We start from the raw sequence: 23,872 nt of genomic DNA on the forward strand, positions 1-23,872 counted from the left end.
GCATTGTTTGGTGATTCTAGGCTGCGAAATTCTCAAAATCTTACCATGTTCTGTATCTGGAAACAAATTATGGAGTTGATTTTTCTTTCTAAAATGATGTGTGTTATATTGATATGCACTAATGATTCTGGTTTTGCCTGCAACAGTATTCCTTTGAGCTTTTTTCCCTTGGCTTCTTTAACTTAGTATTATTTTTTAAAGTAAACAAACTGTGTTGCTTTATACTCGATAATCATTTAATCTTTCCATCTGGGGATTCCTGTAATTTGATGTTATGCTATCCACAATTGATCTTTCATCTGCTCCTAGCTTTATCTTCTTTCAACTTCCCAGTTTCCATAAATTGATTTTTTTTAAAGTATTTTTATTTATCTGCCTTCATTTACAATAACCAAAGCTGAAACAGTCTAAATATTATTGGTTGGATCCGTATGTGAGAAATGCTTCTTTTTACAAGTTATCCTTCTAGCTTTGGGATAATAATAATATCTAGCTCTGATATCACATTTTTCACAAATAGGATCAGGCCTTATGTTCTGGAATTATAAGTCCTTGCACAACTCCACAAAAATGTCCTAACCTTGATATCCCGTTCATTTCTTCCTGGTAATGCTAGCTCTCTGCCTTTTTCAGTGCTTTCTCTTTTGCCCTATGCTAGTTCACCATGCCACTCTCTTCTCATTCAGATCTCTCCAAAAACTTTTATTCCATGATACCTGCAAGAAGTCAGTTAGCAATAATAGTAAGTAAAATAAGATAGGTTGATTATGTGTTTTGAGTGCAGTAGACCAGAATATGTTTGTATATGTATATCGAGGGGAGGAGGCGGGAGAATATTGTTTGTGTGTGTGTGTGTAAACAATACAAATAAAGTCTTTCCTGTCCTGGGTTTCCCAGTACAGATTGTAAACTCTTTTAGAAAAGGGGACTGTCTTTATTTCTGTGTCCTATATAACACATTGTCAGTGTTTAGAAAGTAATGTTTGTACTCCAGTGATTCCAAGAGTAGTCCTCTATTGCAATGGTTTTCAACCTTTCCAGACAACTGTACTCCTTCGGGACTCTGATTTGTCTTGCGTACCCCAGGTTTCACCGCACTTAAAAACGTAGGCTTTCGCTTTGGGCCTACTCAGTGGGGCTCAGGCATTGATTTTCTTCCCTGGGCCCCAGCAAGTTTAACACTGGCTCCAGTGATCCATAGTTTGAGAACCACTGATATGTTATATAGAACAGTATAAACAAGTCATTGTGTGTATGAAATTTTAGCTTGTACTGATTTCACTAGTGTTTTTTTTATGTAGCTTGTTGTAAAACTAGGCAAATATCTAGATAAGTTGATGTACTCCCTGGAAGACCTCTTTGTACCCAAAGGGTACATGTATTCCTGGTTGAAAACCACTGGTCTGTTATAGATATAGTCTAGTTAATTAACTTTAATTTTCTTAAATGGAAAACTTCACTTTGATTTTTATATTTGTTTTTACTAAAAACATTATAGACAGTTTGTAAATACAAAGTTCAGAGCACTCTTTGGAAATCAATAATTAGAAACAAGAATCTCTGATTTAAGCATTGTATCTTCAGCTTTGCAACTTACATGAAAGTCGCAATTAAAAAGCCAATATTTGGCATAATATTTCACAGTGGAGTCTGTGTCCCTGACCCTGCAGCACGATGAGCGTATACACAGATAATGGGGTCAACTGGACACAGTCAAGTGCAAGACTGGGACATTAGACACCATGGTCATTTCCAACTTTTTAATGCTGACAACTGTCCCAGATTATACCATTCCATTATAAGTGCTCTGAAGTAAATTTAAACACAATTAAGGAAGTAATCTCACAGATTCCCTGTTCAGATAAATATGAAACTAAGGAGATTAAAAAACATTTAAAATATAAGCAATGATAAATGTCAAACATTGATTCAAAAAGTCTTGAACAGAGTTTGAAATATTCCAGTTTATACTGAATATTAATTTGGCTAAAGAATAACACCCTGAAAGCACTTGCCAATCAACAAGACATTATATTTAATTGAAATACCTATTCTCTCTCTTGTTTTTATTCAATATTTTTTTCCTGCCAGGTATTCAAAATGCTCTTGTTCTTCCATCTCTAATTTGTTAACTAAATCCCAGTCTATTATTATTCTTGGTTGTTTAAGGATTATTCCATATTATGTGGCAGGTTAGAATTCAGTAAATAAATCATTTTTACTTCAAAACCATTTTTCATATATTGTTATAAATTATTTAGAGCAACACATCTGTTTCTCTCAAATGCGTTAGATAATTGTCACAATAACTGCAGCATCTTCAGGTGCTACTTAAATCACATCTCATCTGAAAACTTAATACCACAAGATCTTAAATTAACCCGATATGATAAAATTGGATTTGAACCTGATAGGATCAGATTGTCAAAGTAAGTTATAATTCTAATAATGTGCAGTCTGTGTTCCTTTTGACATTTGATCACATAATTCTGCAATTATAGCTGCTGTTATGTCATTGCAGTCACTGAAGTATGTTTGCTGCTGAAAATACTTTCTGCCATTGATTTTGTTCAAACTACTAAGTTAGGTGCTTTAGAATTTTATTTTCAATATTCTCAACTGCACATTTTTTCAAAGGTAAGGTAATAGATGTGGATGCTGATGCACTAAGATAAAGGACGTTCAATTCCTATTATTTCTGGCCATATTCAGATTCAGTAATTAACCATTATGTCACCAGGCAATGACAGTATTCCTTCAGGGAAAAAAGTTGAGTTATTGCATTGACTTTGCACTGTTGAGGGGAGGCATCCTAATATGAATATAGAGACTGCATGTCTTCTGTGTGCATAAATGCACTAAATATGTTTCTGGGCAATGGGGAAAGTTATTTGTAGGTGGAAAAGCAAGAGCAGAAGATAATGAAATTTAAAAATAAATAAGGCAATGCAAGCCTGTGTGACTTGTTAAATATGCAAGAATCCTAATGTAAGCTACAATCATCTGAGAGTTTACAAAGCACCCAAAACTCCTGTTTTTTGTAACAAGTAGCTTATGAGTTATCCACCAGCATAGTTCAATATGCACTAGTTCTTGCCAGGTATGAGTGAATGTTAATACATATAGAATTCCCAGATCAAAGCTGATTTTGAAATCTGCAATGGCAAAAAATAGTTGCATTTCCAAAAGAGATATCAGTTCTTCTAAAAAAAGTTATCTGGCATAAACAGTTTCTCTGAGCCACTTAAAACTTTGCAAGAATAAAAGGTTTTCTTTGGCAAGAGACCACATGTATAACATTTCAGACAGAATGGATCTTCTTTGCAGAATATGATGATGGTGTGGGGGCACTGAAGCTTCCTTATACATTATGGAAAGTGTTTTACAATCTTAATTAAATTCGCACTGCGTCCTATGCTTTATGTTCCGTAAAACCATTATATTTTGTGAGATGTACAATACGTGCTACGTGAGCCTGTCAGTATGTAGTGAAGTTGACATGCCAATGTAGCCAGTCAGTCATGTATAGTGTATGTTCTAATGGCATGATGCTTAGACATAATGGGCACTATCAACGATTGCCAGTTGGATTTACTGAGGAGATACAGATGAGCCATGGGGCTTGTGGATCAGCCTGATTTACCTTGAGACAGTGGCTGGGCATTAGGAATTCCTTTCTATCATGAAAAGGAGATGAAGTTGCTGCAGGTGCTGGGAGTTATTACTGTGTTGTGGTTTCTTTTATTGCTACAGATTATTTTTTCAAGGTAAATCGGTGGTGAGGAAAGATTAGGGGACTAGTTTCACTTGAGGACTGCATTGCATCTGGGCCAAGGATATGGGAAAACTATAAAACCCTCTTTTTGTGAGCAATTGCAATATAGAGATTGTGAACTGTAAGATAATAGACCAACAAGGACTGGACTAGCCCGTTCCTGGCTTTGAGCTCAGGGAGGCTTTGATAACTGATAAACTAGATTAGAGCTCAAAGCCAGTTTAGAAGGGCCCATTTAAACTTACAGCAGATGATTCAGAAATTTTGTTCTGTATGTCTTGGTTACGTTTTTTTAGATGAAATTCTCATTATAAAAGCACTTGTGTGTATGTAGGCATTGTGTAATTGGCATTACCAAACAGGTGTGAAGGTTTGTTTATCTTTTTTATTAATGGAAAAGCCTAGAACAAGGTAAAATTTCTTACACTTAACATTTGGTTCTCTGACTAGTTTGTGGGACTTCCTATTACATCATACCCTGCAAATTCCAATAGTTTTTCCTACAGCGGTGTCTTGCAGCATATTTGGGGCATGTGCATTGTAGGGGGGTGAAAAGGGAAATTATGGGATTGTTTTACTATCCATTCTTTTAATAATCTGGTGTGTGTGTGTGTGTACACACACAGGGATATTGATTTATTTTTTGCTCATACTGCAGATAACTAAGCAAAGCATCTCTTTTTTATTGGAATTGTTAACATTCAGTTGCCTTGGTAGTTCAGACAAGCTGAAATTGCATATGCTGAACATAACTTTAAATTAGTGCTGCCTAACCTTGGAATACATTAAATGTGCACGTCTCCTTGTGTTTAACTAAACAGAAATGTTTGTAAAAACAAAACAAAAACCACATCAAATTATACCTAATCAGCACTGGGTTAATAGAATCAGTAGGCTTTTATTTGCATATACCAGACACCATTGAAAGAAGCTGGTTTGAGACTATGATACCCTGCCATTCTTTTCTATAATTATTACAACTTGTGTCAACATGCCTCAAAGTGTAAAGAAATGCTAATGACGGGATAACACAATGAATGCCATTTGCATGGGTTTCTCTTTCTTGATCTACCATATATCCCTCATGTCTTTTTTGGTCCCTTGTCCTAATTAGGGCATAGAATCATATAATTTAGGACTGGAAGGGACCTCAAGAGGTCTTCTAGTCCAGTCCCCAGCACTCATGGTAGGATTAAGTATTATCTATCATCACTGCCAGGTGTTTGTCTAACCTGTTCTTAAAAATCTCTAATGACGGAGATTCCACAACCTCCCTAGCCAATTTATTCCAGTGCTTAACCACCCTGATACTTAGGAAATTTTTCATAAATGTCCAACCTAAACCTCCCTTGCTGTAATTTAAGCCCATTGCTGCTTGTCCTATCCTCAGAGCTTAACCAGAACAATTTACCTTGCTTCTTCTGACAACCTTTTTATGTACATGAAGCTGTTATCATGTCCCCCTCTCAGGGCAGGTCTACACTAAGGGCGGGGGTCGAACTAGGGTACGCAAGTTCAGCTACGTGAATAGCGTAGCTGAATTCGAAGTACCCTAGTTCGACCTACTCACCCGTCCAGACGCCGCGGAATCGAAGTCCGAGGCTCCAAGGTCGACTCCGCCACCGCCGTTTGCAGTGGTGGAGTACCGGAGTCGACCATGGCGCTTCCGGAGTTCAAACTATTGCGTCCAGAGTAGACGCGATAGTTCGAACTCCGAGAAGTCGAACTCACCACGTCGACCCGGCTGGTAAGTGTAGACTAGCCCTGAGTCTTCTCTTCTCCAGAGTAAACAAACCTAAATTTTTCAATCTTCTTTCGCAGGTCATGTCTTTAGACCTTTCATAATTTTTGTTGCTTTTCTCTGGAGTTTCTCCAATTTGTCCACATCTTTCCTGAAATATGGCACCCAGAACTGGACGCAATACTCCAGTTAAGACCTAATCAGTGCTGGGTGGAGCAGAAGAATTACTTCTGGTGCCTTGCTTACAACACTCCTGCTAATACATCCCAGAATGATGTTCGCTTTTTTTGCAACAGTCTTATACTCTTGCCTTATGTTTCGATTGTGGTCCACTATGACCCCAGATCCCTTTCCGCAGTGCTCCTTGCTAGGCAGTCATTTCCCATTTTGTGTGTGTGCAACAGATTGTTCCTTCCTAAGTGGAGAGCTTTGCATTTGTCCGTATTGAATTTCATCCTATTTACTTCAGACCATTTCTCCAGTGTGTCCAGATCATGATTTTGCCTGCTGCATGTGGACTGGGCTATGGAGAGACCCAATGTGGAGCATTTCATAATTCATAATAGCACAACATTGTGGCTGGAGACCTGCAAGGCTAAAGAAGTGGAGGATCTGCCCTGGCTAACTCGGGGCAATGCCCATTCAGTAAAGTGAGAAAACTCCAAAATGCCAGTCACAGCTTTTAACTTATATGAAGGGTCCATGTCTGTGGCATCTATGCTTTATCCCTCAGTAGCAAGCTCCAAATCAGAAACTATTGGATTTTTCTGAACAGTTTTTCAGCTCCTACACAACACTGAGAGGCACTTACAAAAGGGCCTCTAAGCAGTAAGCACACATAGTACTAAGGCAAGTTTCAATGTACAGCCTAAATTTTTGATCTACAGCTGCTGTTCAGCTGAGCTGTTCTCTTCTCTTAAAATAGCCCTCACTCTCCATCTGGCTAGCTGGAGGCTTCTAGCATAGCTAACTGGGAGCATCACTATTGGCCTCCAAATATTTCCCAAGCCTGCTCAATATGTTACTTTCAGAATTTCAGCAACTGCCAGCATTAAAGTTCATAGCCTAAAGGTTCATAAACGCATTAGCCAAATCATGTAAAAGATGAATGACACTTGATAGGCCTGGGCTATTTTTCTTCCCATCACCTATTTCATCAAGTCCATTCTATGCCACAGCTGATGGTTTGTTTAAACTTGTTCAGTGCTTAATTTGTAATGAAAGAGGTGCCAGGGCTCAAGCAATTTGGTGCTGGGGCTCAAGCAAGTTTTTACTTTCATAACTGATACAGCAAGACCAGAAGTGCTAGAGCTATGACCTGCCAAGCCTAGATGAGCCGGGGCTCAGCGCTGGCTAGCCTTGGCACAACTTAAGCACTGAGTTTGTTCCTCTGCCAAGTGGATGATGTACTGTTGAAAAGAGAATGTCTGTCATTGATAAGCTTATCCAATTACTATCTGTCTTCCTTGTTGACAATATAGCAAATAGCAGGGAACTTCGTCTTCTTTGGCAACTGGTATATGGAAGGTCAGGTGGAAAACGTAACCAGAAAGAAATATACATAAGAACTGGTGACAGACAATGTTAAACTTGTTGGTATTGCTGCTGCTCCTACTGCAGAGAAGAGAAAACATGCTTTAACCCCTCTGCAAGCTGTCCTGAAGCAGAGTATTTCCAGACATCTGCCTGTACTAACGCAGGAGAAGTCTGTCACACTGCCTGAGCCCAATACAGACAATCAGACACATTTTCATTTTGCTGGGTTCAATATGCAGCTGGTCAAGAAAAAAAATGTACTTCTCTATTGAATTTTATTTGTTGTAATTTTGCACATTCTATTATTTCTATCTGAATGGAGAGGAAAAAGGCAGAAGTTGTCTACAGTTGTCAGATACCTGGTGAGTTTTAAAATTAATCCATCAAAAGATAATAGAGTTCAAAATCCTAGAGGAATGTGGGTGGAAAGTGTATGCTCAATATATTTAAAATTATAGCCGGTGAATTGGAAAATTTTTCTAAAGAATTAGTGTGCTGAGTCAGATTGTTTTTTCTTGCAGGTATTTTTTATTGGTTCACAGTAATATGTAGTTTTCTTTTTATATAGTGATATACAGGGCTTAATCCTACAAGGTGCTGGGCCCTCCAGCATGGGGTCAGCAAAGCATGTAAGCAAGGGCTTAACTTTAAGCATTAGTAGTTGCATTAAAATCAATCACATGCTTCCAAAGCACTCAGCACCTTGCAGGATCGAGGTCATAGCAAAAGGTGAGTAGTGTGTTGTCAGAGATTCAATACATTTCAGTCAACTTTTTCTCAGGAGTCTAGCGGGCTGTTTTAGTTAAAAAAAACAACAACTTGTTTTTATAAATTGGCCTTAAATGTCTCTACAATTACATCACATCCATTTACAATCAATTAAAAAAAGTCCTATATGTTCAAAGCCATGCTCTTTTATTTTCTAATTGTAGTACCTGTAGGCATCATAAAAAAAACCCCTCTTACCAAGCATATAAGCAAAAAGGGAATGCCAGACACGTGCCAGACTGGGGTGGGTATGACAGAACATACCCCTCCTTCCCCCGATTAGTTTTGTGATACCCACTGGACAGTGGAACACACACACCCCAGGGCTGTTATTGTCAATTCCGCCACTTCTGACAAAAAATTGAATGTCCATCTTCATCCTCATTGTCCCCTTATCATTTGCAAGATCCATCTCCTGTGCCACAAATAGTTTATTACTACAGGTAGTGTAGGTACAATGTTTATACATCATTTTCCATTGCTTGTAAAGTGATATGATTTAGTGAATATTTTCGTTTTTGTAGTAATAGTAATCATAAACCTAATGCTAATTTATATAACCAAAAATAACTATAGAAGATATAGTTAAACAATGTACTTGCTTGTAGTAAGTTCTTGACTCTACTCCGCCTTAGGTGGTTTTTTACAGTGGTGTAAGTCCAATGACTTCAAGGTGGGTGTTGTAGGATCATGGCCCTACTACATCCTTATTTATTCTTACAGTGAAACTGTAGACACTGCATTGTCAGAGGTCCAGACTTAACCTGGAGTGAAATAGATATAATTAAACAATTCTTAATTGAAGGATAGATCCTTTCTTTATTGCACAGAAACTCCCACAGACATCAGTGGGGTTTGCACATGCACAAGGTTTGGAAAATGGATATTTGCTGGCATTTCGATTCTAGTGTGTTAGCAGAGACAATTTACCACCTCTTAATCTGTCTTGAAATTTCCTAATCTTAGAGATTTCAGATTTTTTATTTTTCTAGTCTTAATTTTTTAGTTAATTAAAACAATGCATTTTTAAATAAACATTGCAAAATATACTCCGCCTCTCCTCCACAGCTAAAGACTGTGATGGCAAACAAACAAACAACCCCTATAGCTACTTTTAGACTTGCATTAAAGACATTCTAACAAGAGGTTTAATGTATTAGACTGTAGTGCAACTTTTTTACATACAATTTTTTTTTAAGTGTCATACATTACTAAAAGTGGTTTGTCTTCTCCTTTTAAATGTCTAAACAGAGTAGTAATGTTTGAAAATTTAGATACATGGAAACAGGAGGATATTTTCTGTTCAGATTAAAATATTGCCAGCTTTTTCTTCTAATCTACAGTAGTTGAGTATCCCTCTAAATGCTACAGTTAAAGATACACTGGCTTGGTGCATTGTTTAAGAGATATAGAACCTCGTAGCTATCAATAACTGCTTGTTTTTAACATCTGAAGCCTGTTTCTTGCTCTCAGTCTACTCTGGGTGACAAGTATCACAATCTGATGCCTACATCTTGAACCCAGGCCAAGGGGTCCCCAGTCAATTGCCACCTCCTGGCTTCCACCCAATGGCTACTGAAATGGGTGGGCTAAGAAGCTACTAGGGCTATAGCTCCAGCCAAGGCACCACCCACAGGAACTCTGATTGGTGGATTGCCCAGCTCCACTGATTGGTCCAACTGTTCTGTTTAAGCCAAGAGGAGGAACAGAAAGTTTGTCTAAGCAACAAAGTGGTTTCCTCTTGTGGCTACATTGGACCCTGTTTGTGCCTGCCTCCTGCACCCAACCCTGTTGCTGGTTCCTGTTGTATTTCTGGCTCCTGCCTGACTCCCGGCTTCACTCCTGTTCCAACCAGGCTTCTGCTCTGTGCTTGATCCTTGCCTCTTCTTCTGCCCTTACAACTCACCTCCAGTCTGAAATGTCCACTCCTGACTCCAACCCTGACCGCCAACTTCTGACCCTTACTTTGACCCTTGGCTCTGGCATTTAGCATCTTACCTCAACTCTGACCCTTAATTTCAATTCCTGGTTCTGACTCTGACTTCACCCCTGCTTCTGCTAGCTGGCAGTTGACTCTGGTGCTTTGTTCCCCAACCTAGACACCTGCTCTGCCCACTATACCTGACTCCTACTCTGACTACTTGGTCAGATTGCCTACATCCTGGTCCATAATGCATACAATGAGAACAACCTCCATAGGTATCCTCAGCACTGAATGGGACAAGGAGACTGGCCTGCTCCTTTACCTTTAAACATGCAGTGCCTTCAGATCAGGATTGAGGTGTAATTGTGTGTGGAAGCATGTACTCCCAATGCTAGGGTTGCCAACTTTCTAATGGCACAAAACCAAACACCTCAGCATTGCCACCTGCCCTGCCTCTTCCCAAGGCCCTGCCCCTGCTCACTCCATCCCCCCTCCCTCCATCACTCGCTCTCCTCCCACGTCTCTCACTTTCACTAGGCTGGAACAGGGGTTTGGGATGTGAGATGGGGGTGAGGGCTCCAGCTAGGGGTGCAGGCTCTGGGGTGGGGCAAAGCATGAGGGAGAGGGCTCTGGGCAGAGGAAGGGGTTTGGATTGTGGGGCTGGTATGGGCTCTGGGCTGGAGGTTCAGGCTCAAGGTGGGGCCAGAAATGAGGGGTTCAGGATGCGGGAGAGGGCTCTGGGCTGGGACAGGAGGTTGGGGTGCAAGAATGTGAGTGAAAGATCTGACTAGGGGTGTGGGCTCTGGGGTGGGTCTGGGGATGAGGGATTTGGGGTATAGGAGGGGTCTCCAGGCTGTGGCAGGGGATTGGGGTGCAAGGGTGTGGGCTCTGAAGTGGGGCCAGGGATGAGGAATTTGGGGTGCAGGAGGGAGCTCAGGGCTGGGGAACGAGGTTGAGATGCAGGTAGTGAGGGCCCCAGCTAGGGGTGTGGGCTCTGGGGTGGGGCCAGGGATGAGGGGTTTGGGGTGCAAGAGGAGGCTCAGGGCTGGAGCAGGGGATTGGGGTGCTGGGGGGAAGGGGTGTGGGATGTGGGCTCCAGGAAGGAGTTTGGGTGTGGGAGGGACTCTGGGCTCTGAGAGGGGGTTCAGGATGCGGGGTCCCAGTGGCGCTTACCACAGCTCTCAGGAAGCAGCTGCCAGGTCCCTGCGGCCCCTAGGTGAATGGGAGGCCAGGGAGGCTTTGCGTGCTGCCCTTGTACCCACAGGCGCTGCCCCTGCAGCTCCCATTGTCCGGGAACGAAAACCGGACACTTGGCAACCCTACCCAGTGCTCACACAGAGCAGGCCAACCAATCTGTTTCTTTTCATACATTACAGTGCATTACATTTTTATCCCAAATTAATTTCAAAGGATTAATGGAATCTACAGAAAGCCACTGGGTACAACCTACAGTAGCGTAGAATAGCTTCCTAGTATTTCTTTCAGTAGACTAGGTTAGCCCCGCCAGTTAAAGTGGCTGACAAACTTTTCTTAACAGCAATGGAAAAAGCCAGCATTCATTCCAATGGAGTGAAGCTGAACAGCACAATGGGAGGTAGCATTTCAGCTCAATACAGCTCTGAGAAGCCCTCAGGAACTATTGGTTTACCTCATAAAGCCTGTTCCTTACAGCCTGGTTGCAGGCTGCCAACAGTACATCTTTAGTCTCTTCCTCCGGTACTGCATATCTCATTTTCCTAAGTGCTCCAGTTGGAGCAGAAAAGATGACACTGACAGAAGACTTCCTCTTCGAAATATATAAATATATTGTAGTGTTGTCATTCACAATGTTGGGAACTAAGCAGTTATCACAAGAAGTCACCATAATGTGATTAGAGTTTTATGGAATGAGTAATTGTCACAGTTGTTGCTGGGGAGAAGTAATTAATTATGTGAAGTGATTATGGCTTTCTTTTCCCAAAATGTACTGGTACTGTTCCCTCCTGCCTGATATGAAGCACTAAAAGCAGTAACATTTGGAACTTGATAGGTGACATAACCCCTTCACTCTTTCCACTCATACGATACACACATAGGGAATAGATGCTGCATAAGGCAGAGCACAACACATCCCATTGGCAGTGGAGTACTTAATACAGGCATGGAATAGTTAATAGTCAATGCAAATTAAGGAAATACAACTGCTTATTTTAAAGAAAAGTGTTTCTTAAATGTTGGCGTAGCCTTCCCTACTTGTGCACCAGGTGCAGAAAAAGACAGATCAGCTCCATTGATCAGTAGCTGTAATCCATGCTATGAGAATGTGGGTCTGTCCCCCTCTATTGTATGGTCCACATGACCTCTTAGTTAATCTTTAAGCTCAAATTGTCAGAGGTTCATGCTTTTAACCTTGAAGGTACTGAGTTCAAACCTTGGTGAGAGTCAGTTCAGGTTTTTTGGATTGCAATGGACCAGGGGGCATAAAAAGGTAGTACTTTCCCTCCCCCAATTCATGGTAATGTTTCCCAGGAGAAACTGGAACAAAAGCTGCAGTCTGGTAACCTGTTTCAAGTATGTGTATAGAATAGCCTGCTAATTTTTATTTCTTGCTGGTGATTTCTACTCAGTAGTGTGAAAGGAAACGTGCTGTTAGCAGTAGAGAAAAAAGTCACCTGGATCCTTCACGTTTCTAGACTAATTCCTTCTACTTTCTCACACTTCCTAGTGGTAATATGTGAAAGAAGCCTTAGGAGGTGAACTTTTAGGTATTTACTATGCTCAGTGAGTTCTTCTGCAGCAAGGAACAACAGGGTTCCATGTTTGTCCCACAAGTCATGGCCACAAGCAGGCAGACACTATGATTGTCACTAAGGGTTGAATCTTGGGTCTTCAGCACTAAAAACACAGGTCACTAGCTCTTGAACTAAGTAAGAGATTTGTAGGCGCTAGGCTGTTATACTTCCTGGGGCCAGCCAATAATGGAAGACATGATCTGATTATATTTTGATTACGTTTGCATGAATCTCCGGGTCACACAATAATGCAGAACATTTATTCATGTTGAATATGTACTGGGTAATGTGAAGAGATCATATTTATAATATCTTATCAACAGCTAATCAGTAAATACACTGTGTTTTATCTATACACACAACTAGCTACAACTATTCAAAAAATTTTAAAAGTGCGTGTCAGCTTCACAGTGGTCATTTTTATAACTGTTGCTAGCAGTTTAGTGAAAGCAATTTCCTCTCTATAGTGTAACTAAACTGGATTCTAAATTGAATGAAAATAAAGTTTGAAAAGTAAATATCTGCTTAGTCTGAACGTATGAAATGTGCTTATATTGCTCAGTGCTAAAACTGTGGGAGTCAGAGCTTATTTAGCTCTGTACTACACCATGACTGGTAGCTATTTTTCTCTGTAGAGTGTTTTGATAGGTGGCTCTTTTCCCATTAAATGCAATAGTGTGAAAACTCCTGACAAGGCTGGAGAACATTTCTCCTTAGATTTTAGCTCTTCTGTTTGGCGTGACTGACTCTATTTCATAGACTCTATTTCACTCAGAAAGAAGTTTTAGCCTGTTTCATTGTATTTACTCACAGCCCTATGCACTCGCTGTCATATTAAGTATGTGGCTACTGTCATATATTAAGTAGTCCTTTATCTCAATGCAGTTATAGAGAGGAGCGTAGAATTCAATAAGATGAGGAATTAAACATTCCACGTGCACCTGACTATCCACTGTGGGATGAGTATGTTGATAATCCCATGGCCTACACTGTCAGTGTGAGCTCTTAACATGATGTGCAACTGTGAAAAGAAGTGCTTTAGTTGTAGAACTATGGGTAGCGGCAATTTCGCACTGTACAAATCTGCAGGTGGTTTCCTGTGGCTCACAACACAGTTGCTAATGGTATCATTTTAGCTCAGTACCGCACTGTAAGTGGTAGTATTTTAACTCAGTACAGCCCTGTGAAACATAGTGCTTTATTCATGTTCAAAAGACACTCAGACACATATTCTGGCTGAGCATGTGATTTAGATGAATCAGATGCAAAATCGGTATGCAATCACAGGTTTGCAATCACAGGTCAGGAGATCATGCAAGCTTAACAAGAAGTGATTAAAACATTTTAGAAAAGAACAATGGATCACAGATTAGGCAGACTTCTGAGGACTAAATATACAGGACTACAGCACGTTACAGCCCTGATGAAGCATTCAGTTCATTACTAGGGACTCCACTGAAGGATGGATGAAAATGATAAAAATTGATCTCGTTGCAGGGAGGGCTTAGAGGGAAAAATAAGAAAAAAAAGAGAGAGAGAGAGAGAGAGAGAGAATGGAAATTGACAAAGCAATGGCATTAGAAAGTAATTGTCTTCTTCCTGGTGGCTAATTTGTTCCAAGTTATTATCTGTGAGCAATATGACTGTCACTTGTAAATCTAGTGACATGTCTTGGATGAAAACATCACCTCTTTGGTCCGTTTGATGGTCTTCAAAGTACAATTGTTCCTAAATCCAGCTTGGTGTCATAGCTTCACGTCTGTACTTTGCCTTGGTTACCTTAGTCAACCACAACTCCAATGATTACATGTCTAAAGTGCATCTTCAATAAAAAAGATCATTTTAAAAGTGTGTGCTCTGCTGGAACCACAACCTCTGCTTTCCATTTGTGTGTGTGCATATGTATATATAATATAATGCAGTTGGTATTGGAGGTATCATGGGTAAAATTTTCAAAAGTGACTTAGAGCCAAGGCTCCTAGATCACTTTTGAAAAATGAGACTTAAGTTGAAATCAGTGGTAGTCAGGCACCTAGGTACTTTTGAAAATCCCACTAGGAGCCTACTGCATCTTTGGGTGACTAAATAACATTGAGAATCTGCCTAAGCCTCATGAAAAGTAAAGTTCCATTTCAATGAGATTTAGGCTTTTAAGTCACGTAGGGTAAAATTTTCAAAATTATATCTTGCTTTTTTACTTATTTTTTCATATTTTGATGCATAAATCAAAAACAATATCAGATAGTCTTGCATGTAATACCTTGGTGAAAATAACGTGCCTCCTATATAGACATTATTATTCCATATTACTATATTACAAAAAGGTTAAGAAATGGAAAAACAAAGTTAGATGAATCAGAGAAAATAAAAAAGGAAAGCAAATGTACCCTCCAAACAAAAACAACAAAAGCAAAAAAACTGTGCAGAATTTAATCAGCCCAGCCTGTGATTATAGTGAAGCAGATGAAACAAGAGCTATCTTTAGCTCTGTGACTGATCATAGCATAATTTCAGTTACAGATTCAATAAAAAAATTTGGATCTATCTTGTCATTATGAACTCCAAAAGACTATACCCATAAGTAAGTGCTCTGCATGATCAGTCCTAAAGGAAGTTTATCCATATTAAGCTTAATGCAGGAAAAATATACATATTGTTGGTGTTTTCTGTATTTACAGGACCCACAGTAGTTGAAGTAGACTGTATATAAATTGTGCATTAAATGACTATGGGGTGGGATTGATTTTTCAGATTAGTCCATACTATTGCAAATAATCATATTTGATCAAATCCCATGCTCAGTTACACCAATATAAATCTGGAATAATTCCAGTTGGGCATTATTTTCTGCAAATTCTAGTTCTAAACAAATCATTTCCATGTGTGATTCAGAACAAGAATTTGCTGAAAATACTTTGAATAATTTGTTAGCTACACTGGAGTTATTCCAGCTTTACACTGGTGTAACTGAGCATGGGATTGGTCAAGTGTGATTATTTGCAATAGTGTGGACTAATTTGAAAAATCAAGTCTGCCCAATATTTATTTAATTAATATCTTCTTTACAGTCTACCTCAACTACTCTGTCCTGTAAACACAGAAAATGCCAAACAAGTATACACTGTGCAACTCTTCTCTTCTGCATTGATCATTCCTGCCTTGTTTCAGAGCCTGGTGTTCATCTTTGTTTACTTATATTCTTCATATGATTCTTATAGTTTGTCAATCATTTAAGATTTTGGATAAATAATTTCTACAATTTTAGTATATTGTAGGGTTTTGTATTTTGTTTTGAAATAACTTTTGACCAACCTGATATCACAGTGATAAATTCAGGGAATGTTTCAGATTCATCAATAAGGTATTCGTCAATCAGGAAGATCAGTAAATCTACAAGCACGAAAGTTTAATTAAACTGAGAAAGACAGAACATCTGTTATTGACACACATCCCCTTATATGCCTTTAAGTCCCTTATTTAAGGAAATGATAAGGAAAGTATGATACAATGAAATTATACTGGTCTGAAGAGGGGAAAAAAGATATAACGATCATAAGAAATAATTATGCTTTCATAAATTTATTTTTCTCTGTCACTCTAATAAATCCTCATTGCATTAACAAGACACAACGAGAATCTTTTGGAATCTGTATAATATACCAGCCATCCCAAATCATGTTACCAATTATCTTCATATTTTGTAGGTCACTTTTCAGGGAATAACATTTTTATTCAACAGGTTGCAGGCAGGCATATTAGTAGTACTGCAAGGATTTAGGACAAATATCATAGCCTTATACTGAATGTTGGTCTATTTGTAATAGTGACTTAGAGGAATCTCAACAGTACATTGATGATGGATTGTTGTGGTTGCATAATTTTTATTTAACATGTCTGTTTAAAAAGACTGATCCTTTAAAAGATGGCTAGAGAATTTAGAGTTAAAAGAATGGTCCCAATCATATTCCTAGCTTTTGAGGCGCGGAATTTTGACACAACTGGTTTGTCAGAATGAGCTCATTTCTTTGACCTCTAATTTATATATTAAAGAAAAGCAGAGGGAAATATTTCATATGCACAGATACCAAACAATACCCACATATTTTGGAATGGCCACTAGCAACATTTTCAGTAATGGGGAGTAAATACTTTTCCAGCAGCAACCTGGACCATTAGTGATCTTTACACAATATTCTTCTAGCTATTGCTCACATGCTTTCAGCTCTCTTGACCAGTTTTTCTGTTAGCTTCCCCCCCCAACCCAAACCATCTAGTTACTGTAGTTTTCTAAAACTTTGTAGAAAGATTTTAGATGTAACAAATTAACTTAAGAATTGAGTCCAGTCATGCTTCTTTGATCTCTCTTGCAATGATGTTTGAGTTTAGTATTGAGTATTAGCTTGAGTTTAGTATTGTAGTAGCCTGTATTTAGTAGTATGTCCCAGTGCATTGTTTCTCTTTGTAGTTGGATAATTATTTTTGTCAGTTGGGGCTAAGGGATAAAATACTTTGATTTCCTTGTTGTCTGAAACATCCTTTCATTGTTCTGGCTACTCATCTGTGTGTTATTTATGAGCATACGTAAGCATTATACAAGGCTTATTATATAACCATCACACTTACCTGCATGTGACATTACCCAATATAAAGGTGTTGTGCTGAAATGAGAAGTCACACTCCAAGTTCATACTGCTTCTCCTGCAGTATATTGACTGAAATGTGGTCCTTTTGCCTGTCTGTCTATCTAGCTATATTTTCCAGGCAGGATGGAAGAATCCAAAGTTTATGGTGAAAGTTGCCACACATGCAACAATTCACATAGCATAATAAGTAACTTCAGGTCCAGTGGAAGGAGGGGAGGAAGGACTCTACTAGTTGGTTTAGTTTGTCCAAAAGTTAGCTCCTGTGGAATGAGGTGTTTGAATGTACACTATCTATTTTATTGTCAGTCTTGAAACATGTCACCTGCCTCTTTAGTTGGCCCCAGTGCTCTTGTAAGAAGGCTTGGTTCTTCTTTTCATTTCACAGGTTTCTCTGCTACTAACTTTTGGTCAGATAGAGGCAATTTGGACCCAGAAAAAAGAGGGCTGTGTTTAGTTTAACAGTCAGCTCTTTCCTCCCTCCCCCTTATATCCTTTTGGCTACGTTAACTCCCCATTTAAATGACATATTCAAAGTTCTACTTCACAAATATCCATGTTCTGTCTTCCATTCTCCTTTCAGGCTGCTCTAACCCCTAGTCCAAGTCCACTAACTCAGTGCAGGGCTTCTCTTGACTTTACTAGGAGTTGAATCAGGCCTGAATGCAGGAGGTAAAAGTGCACAGAGCAGTGTAAGTGAAAGGTCTAAACCAGCTTTTGCACACCTCTCTTCTCTTGCACCATGTGTATTTTGGGAATACCAAAATATCTGAACTAATAAGTGCATCATTTGTTTAGGCTGGAACCTGTCTTTACCCCCAAATTGTTTTTAGGTTTGTGGGATCATCTTGCGTCCATCACTACTCCAGCACTCTAAGGCAGTGGTGGCAGTCAATAGTGCATTACATCACCTATATTTAGCGATAATAATTACATTTTGTCACTTATTCTAGTTCTGTTCAACTCACTAATATCACTGTTCAGGTTTACAAAAAAAATGCAATCTTTTATTGTTACTGACATAAAAACAAAGAGCAAAAGGCCTTGATTATAAATTAACCAAGGAAATTCCGTATACAATTGGCTTGCTATGGATAATGTGTCAAAAATAATGTCTTATTCAATGGCATTTCTACACACCACAGAAATAGGATTTTGTCATTTATTACAGGTTTCCTCTCAAAAAGCTGCTCGGGTATTTGCTATTGAACTTTTAAAATTGTTCTAATAATCAAGAATTTTCAGAAAGGGCAAAAGAATACATCAGTTATTATTAGATGAATGAACACACTTTAGCTGAAGACTTAAAGAAAATTATAATGGGAAAAAATTCTAGTTTTTTAACTACTTGAAAATAAAATCATTAATATTTCATTGGAACTCAATTTTCTTCACCTTGAAAATGTATTTTTTTCACCAGTGGTGCTCATTAGATTGGTTTCTGGACAATTATGAATTATCATTAATTTGAAATTTCTAATGTCAGTGAATGAGTTGAGGTCTAAATTAGCCACAACCAGAGGTAGTTGGGGAAAAAATGTTGAAAAATGTCATTTTGTCAACACTGAAATGTTTCACGTTAACATCTCAGTTTTGATGAAAACTTTATCAGAAGGTTTCTGAGAACTAAGACAGAATTTCATTGGGGGGAGAGACCCTTCCTAGAATAGCCATTAGCCCCAGGGTTAGGGCAATTACCTAGGATGTAGGAGACTCAAATTGCAGCTGTGCATCAGGCAGAGCCTGATGTGGAGCGCTCTCTCTGCCTCTCCTGTTTGAGGTGTTCCACTTTGTATAAATAATGGAATATTGAATGAGCTAGAGAAAGGGTCTGACTTGATAGCCCAATGGTTAGGGTTGTTACTTGGGATGTGTGTGACTGAAGTTCAAGTCCATTCTCTCCCTGATTTGGAACTGGAATTCAAACCTCAATCTCCCACATCCCAAGTGAATGTCCTAAATGTGGGATATTCTGGTGTGGTTTTCTTTTTGTTTATGCACACACCCACCCACAGAGAGAGATATATGAAAGGTCTGGGGTTAGTTCTGCATCAGAACAAAAACTACAAAATTTCAAAACTTCTTGTGAAACAGAATTATTTGCTGGCCAATCCTAGTCCCAGCTAGTTTTCCAGCTGGGTCAAAAGCAGGTACTATTCTGCATATAATATACAGAAAATGTAAATATTGCTCTTTGCTGACTTGTGTCCCTGTTAAAATATGACTATTATACCTATGCCTCTGAATCACAAAATGAACTCCAAAAAATTTCTCTCTCACACACATGTAAGTGTATGCACATCGGCTCCTAATAATGGCTATGTAGAAAGAGCACTGTGCTATATTTCATTTGGAAACATAGCCAATCATAACTACTGCATATTCCAAAAAGTCACTCAATCCCACTAGCATTTAGAGACATCAAATAGTGATATTATTCATCTGTGTGAAATACATAAAGCTGTAAGTAATTTATCAGACTGTCTCAAGAGAGATAAGTCTTACTAAAGATAGAGACTTAATCACAGTGCTTGTGGTGTTTGACTGATGCTTAAGAAATGAGAAATTGTAAAATAAAAAAGCCAGTTCTAGTCTTCCCAGCATACTGTTAATGGAGATTTTGTGGTATCAAATAAAAATAAGGAAATAACAATAAATCTCTAGTCTACTTTTAAATCCACAAACAATTTTTAATGTGTCAGCAGTAGAATTCATCAAAGTTGTTTTGTCAAGTCTATAGTAACACTCTTTTTATAATGCATTTTGTGTATATCTAGGCAATAGTAAGTATCAGCCCAATTTCAAATCTGGAGCCAAGAAGCCTTTCCTTGTTCCTAACATGTATCCCCACCTGTCACTGCTCTAGCTGAGTGACCTCTCTTGGCCCCTCACTAAACTGCTATGAGGAGACCCCCTTCACTGATTCATGTGTGCTTTAAGCCCCCATAATCTGAAACCAGTCCAGACATTGCCCCTAGTTAGGGGTGTCTAGAGACGCTTTTGTGTTTCAGATCCTTCGTCTAGCACCGCTCCTGAGGGCTAAGACGTCGTGATATAACTATCTGTCCCTTATAACCAATACTGACCCTTCAGATTTCATGTAGCTGAAACACACCCTCTCACAGAAATCCAGTTGTGTGGATGTTCTGGGACTATGTTAACTCTTCAAAGGCATGTGTTAGATGAGACAGATAACACGCACACACCCTTTGCATAGGTTACTAACACCATATTTTTTCTTTAATTGCAAAAGAAATACACCTATGTATACAAAAAATAATAAGCCCAAAATGCATTTCTCTGCCTCCATTTATTTACCACTCTAAAATGTTCGTTGGGCTGGATTAGAGTCCTCTGGGTCTGTCCATGGTTCTGCTGCTGCACCACATGAATTGTCTTCTCAGTCATGGAGTCTCTCTCTTTCTCTCTCTCCACTTCCATTGGTCAGCTTCAAACACATGGCAGTCTCTTCCCTTCTCCAGCCCAAAATTTTCTGTGTAGGTCTCTGAGCCATGCTATTATCCACATAACTACTGTGTTTTTTTTCAAGATTAGCATCAATTCTTTGGTCTCTTTGTCCTGGTAATTTTCTATTATCCAAAAAGAGACTCGTCTTGAGAAATTGGGGAAAATTGGTGCTTCCAGCTTCAGACATCTTACTTAATGTACCCACTGTGTGGTTAGATTACTCTGCAAAACAAAAAACAAAAAAAAATTTCTAAAATAAAAATAGTCAAAAAAAAAAAAACTGAAAAAAAAAATTCAAATTGGCTCTAGGTTTTTTGTTTAGCTTTTTGTTAGCAGATTTAAGATGTGCCTGTGCAGAGTAGTGCAAGTATGTTGAGAGTGAAGTGTTTTTTGTGACTTTTGTTTTTTAAACTTCAAGTATTTTTAACTTTCAAAAGCAAAGTAAGCAAGCATATTACCTTTATTTTGAGAAGAGGGAGATCAGGACAACATGCTGAGCCCCCACACATGTGCAACAAATCTGTACACGTGGTTAACACAACAGTTGAGGACAAAGGACATCTATGTGCTGTTGATGGGAAAGGCAACAGGAGAGAGCCCACAGATTTACTTCAATTGGTGCCAGCAGTTGGTGCTCCAGTTGGAAAGAAGAAAAAAAAGAAAAAAAAAAAAAAGTGCAAAAAATCATCAAAATGCATCCAGTACCCAGTACCCCACGGAGCTCCACTCTTCTGCCACACCTCCACTGCACTTGAAGAGTTCTGAGAGGAGAGATGAACTTGAGTCTGATGAAATCGAGGATGAGGGTCATCAATCCATTTTTTCCCACATTTCCTTTCCACCTCCACACCCACACACAAGGTGAACTGAACAACCACACATCACAACACAAGAAACACAAACTGAACAAGAGGTTGTTTGACACTAATTTGGTCAGTAGAGTGGTGCAGCATGTGCAGGTTCCATGTTGTTTCAGGTGTGTCAAGATGTGATGGTTTTCTTTTTTGGATCTTTCTTCTGATCTTGCCTGCAACTGTCGATGGTGATGTGGCAGCATGGTGACATCGTAGAACATCGATGATGACTCTGTGTGATTTGATTCATGGAGACTGTTCATGAAATCATCAAATCTGTGCTGTCAAATGTTTTTACTTTTTAAAGCCAAATTTCATCATCAAGTCATCAGTTCCATGGTTCCACAGTCCATGTGAACACATGACAAAACTTTGACAAAACACAAACAACTAAAACCATGTTTTTGTCAGTTGTTGTTTGGTTGTTTTTTTGGTTGTTTTTCTTGTTTTTGGTCTGCAGACTACTACACAAGTTTGGAGTTTTCTGGATAGTGCAGTGCAAGAGATTGCAAGAGACAAAGAAAAGAAAGATCATCCGACAGTCATTGGAGCCTGGGGGGGGGAAAGTCAGCAGCATCCACCAGTTGTTGAATGTTCAATCAATACCACTACAACAATCAAGGAAGAAGCTGGGTCTGATGAAGAACTGTCAAGGGACACAAAACACAACAAAAAGCTTTCAACAACCAACAAGGGAAAATTTCCAAGGAAAAAAAAAATAAAAGAAAAGAAAGTAAGATTTGTCCTGTTGATTTGTGAACTTCAGATGAGAGATTTGATCTTGCAGATGATGCATTTGAAAAAACTGCAATGAAAAAGCCTTCCAAGTAGTGGCAATAAATTAAATAACAACAAAAAACACAACAACACAGACAACTTGGTTGAAAAAAACAAACTCTCAACAAACAAAATAGGTTGCAACATACAAAATAAATATAAATTTTTTTTTTTTCTCTTTTTTTTTTTTTTTTGCTGATTTTTGAGAGAGCTGAGAGCAGCGGCAAGCGCGATTTCATTCCACCACAACATTGCAACAATGGATGGCTATCAAAAAATGGAGCCCATCAATGATGCTTGACTTGCAGGACTGACAGTGACAAGAGATGCTCCATTTAATGAATACAAGAGACCAAAAAAGAAAGCAGAGACACTGAATAGATAGGAACTAACTACATAATTTTTTTTTTTTTTTTTTTTTTTTTTTTTTTTTTTTTTATATATATTTTTTTTTTTTTTTTTTTTTTTAACACACACAGGACACATATTATATTATAATCAAAAAAAAAACATAAACACATGAAAAGACCTATTTTTTTTATTATATTTAAAAACTCTACTACTCTAACATATATATACATAAAAAAAAAAAACTTAAATAACTTAGAAACAGTAGCCAATCAGTTGTTTTAATTGTCATATTTGAATTCAGCACATCAAAATACATAATAAACATCACATTTGATCTCTGAAGCAGACGACTTCTCAAAAATTGTAGACCAGTGTTATAGTTGTTAAGGTTAACTACTCTCCATTATCCCTATTCTGGTGCCTAAGTGCTACAAGCCCTGTCAGCACAAAAAGAGAGACCCCAAATTGTCACCCCACCCCACCTCAAACTAGCAGTCAGGTTCATGGAAATAATCGCAGAATGTGTTGGGTATGCTCATTGCATCCCATGAGAGCCTGTATGTTGAGTAGATTTTTCCTTGGCTTGAATGACAGTCAGTCAAGGAAAGAATTTTAAAGGGGCTGTATGGCCTGAAGACAGTTTTCCTGGATGACAGTTCTCTGATGGAGCTCAGACACAGAGCAGAGAAGAGCTCATCCATCCAAAGATTCACTCTCATTTTCCTCACACAGACCAAATAATGATCATCTGGTGGGAGATGGGAAGGCAGGTGAATAAGGGAGATCCCCATTTTAATCCTAAAACAATGCCCTAAAAGTGATGGAAGAGAGGAGAGGACAGGATACACTTTCATTCTCCATGGAGTCTGTGCTTGAGATTGGTACCACCCATGAGATCTGTGGTAGTGTTTTTGTTTTTCGTAGGCCCTGTGAACAGCTTAGACCCTTGAGGCAGCACTCTGGAGTTCATCTTTAATTTAAAGTTACTCATGTACGTTGTGTGGCCAAGTAGAGGAAGGAGGACAAGTCTGGCTGTTTTGGTTAGAGAGCTGATGAGTTCTTTAACATGAGCAGCACACCTCTTACCAAGCAGTTCTGTGATTCCTTGGTGTGAATAATACTTTGTACAGGGAGGGGTTTTCTACACAGCAGGCCATCCTTTCTCTTGAAGAGATCAGCTTATCTGCACAACAGTTAAGGGCATATCTATTTTCTGAAATTTATGGAGCTTCTGGTTGCACAAACTTCTAAAATGAAAAAAAAAACT

General features: G+C 38.8%; 1 protein-coding gene and 1 long non-coding RNA gene across 3 annotated transcripts in view; one reads left to right on the top strand and one right to left on the bottom strand.

Moving 5' to 3' along the window:
- CNTN5 (contactin 5) overlaps positions 1-23,872 on the top strand; it is a 965,708-nt gene that overhangs the window by 427,695 nt on the left and 514,141 nt on the right. The window lies entirely within an intron of this gene.
- LOC120370691 overlaps positions 1-23,872 on the bottom strand; it is a 44,262-nt gene that overhangs the window by 11,437 nt on the left and 8,953 nt on the right. Inside the window, exon 2 of the long non-coding RNA XR_005583888.1 lies at positions 15,828-15,905. This is a non-coding gene — a long non-coding RNA (uncharacterized LOC120370691). The remainder of the gene's footprint in view (positions 1-15,827; positions 15,906-23,872) is intronic.

Source organism: Mauremys reevesii, linkage group 1 (genome assembly GCF_016161935.1).
Source record: "Mauremys reevesii isolate NIE-2019 linkage group 1, ASM1616193v1, whole genome shotgun sequence".
Lineage (NCBI taxonomy): Eukaryota > Metazoa > Chordata > Testudines > Geoemydidae > Mauremys > Mauremys reevesii.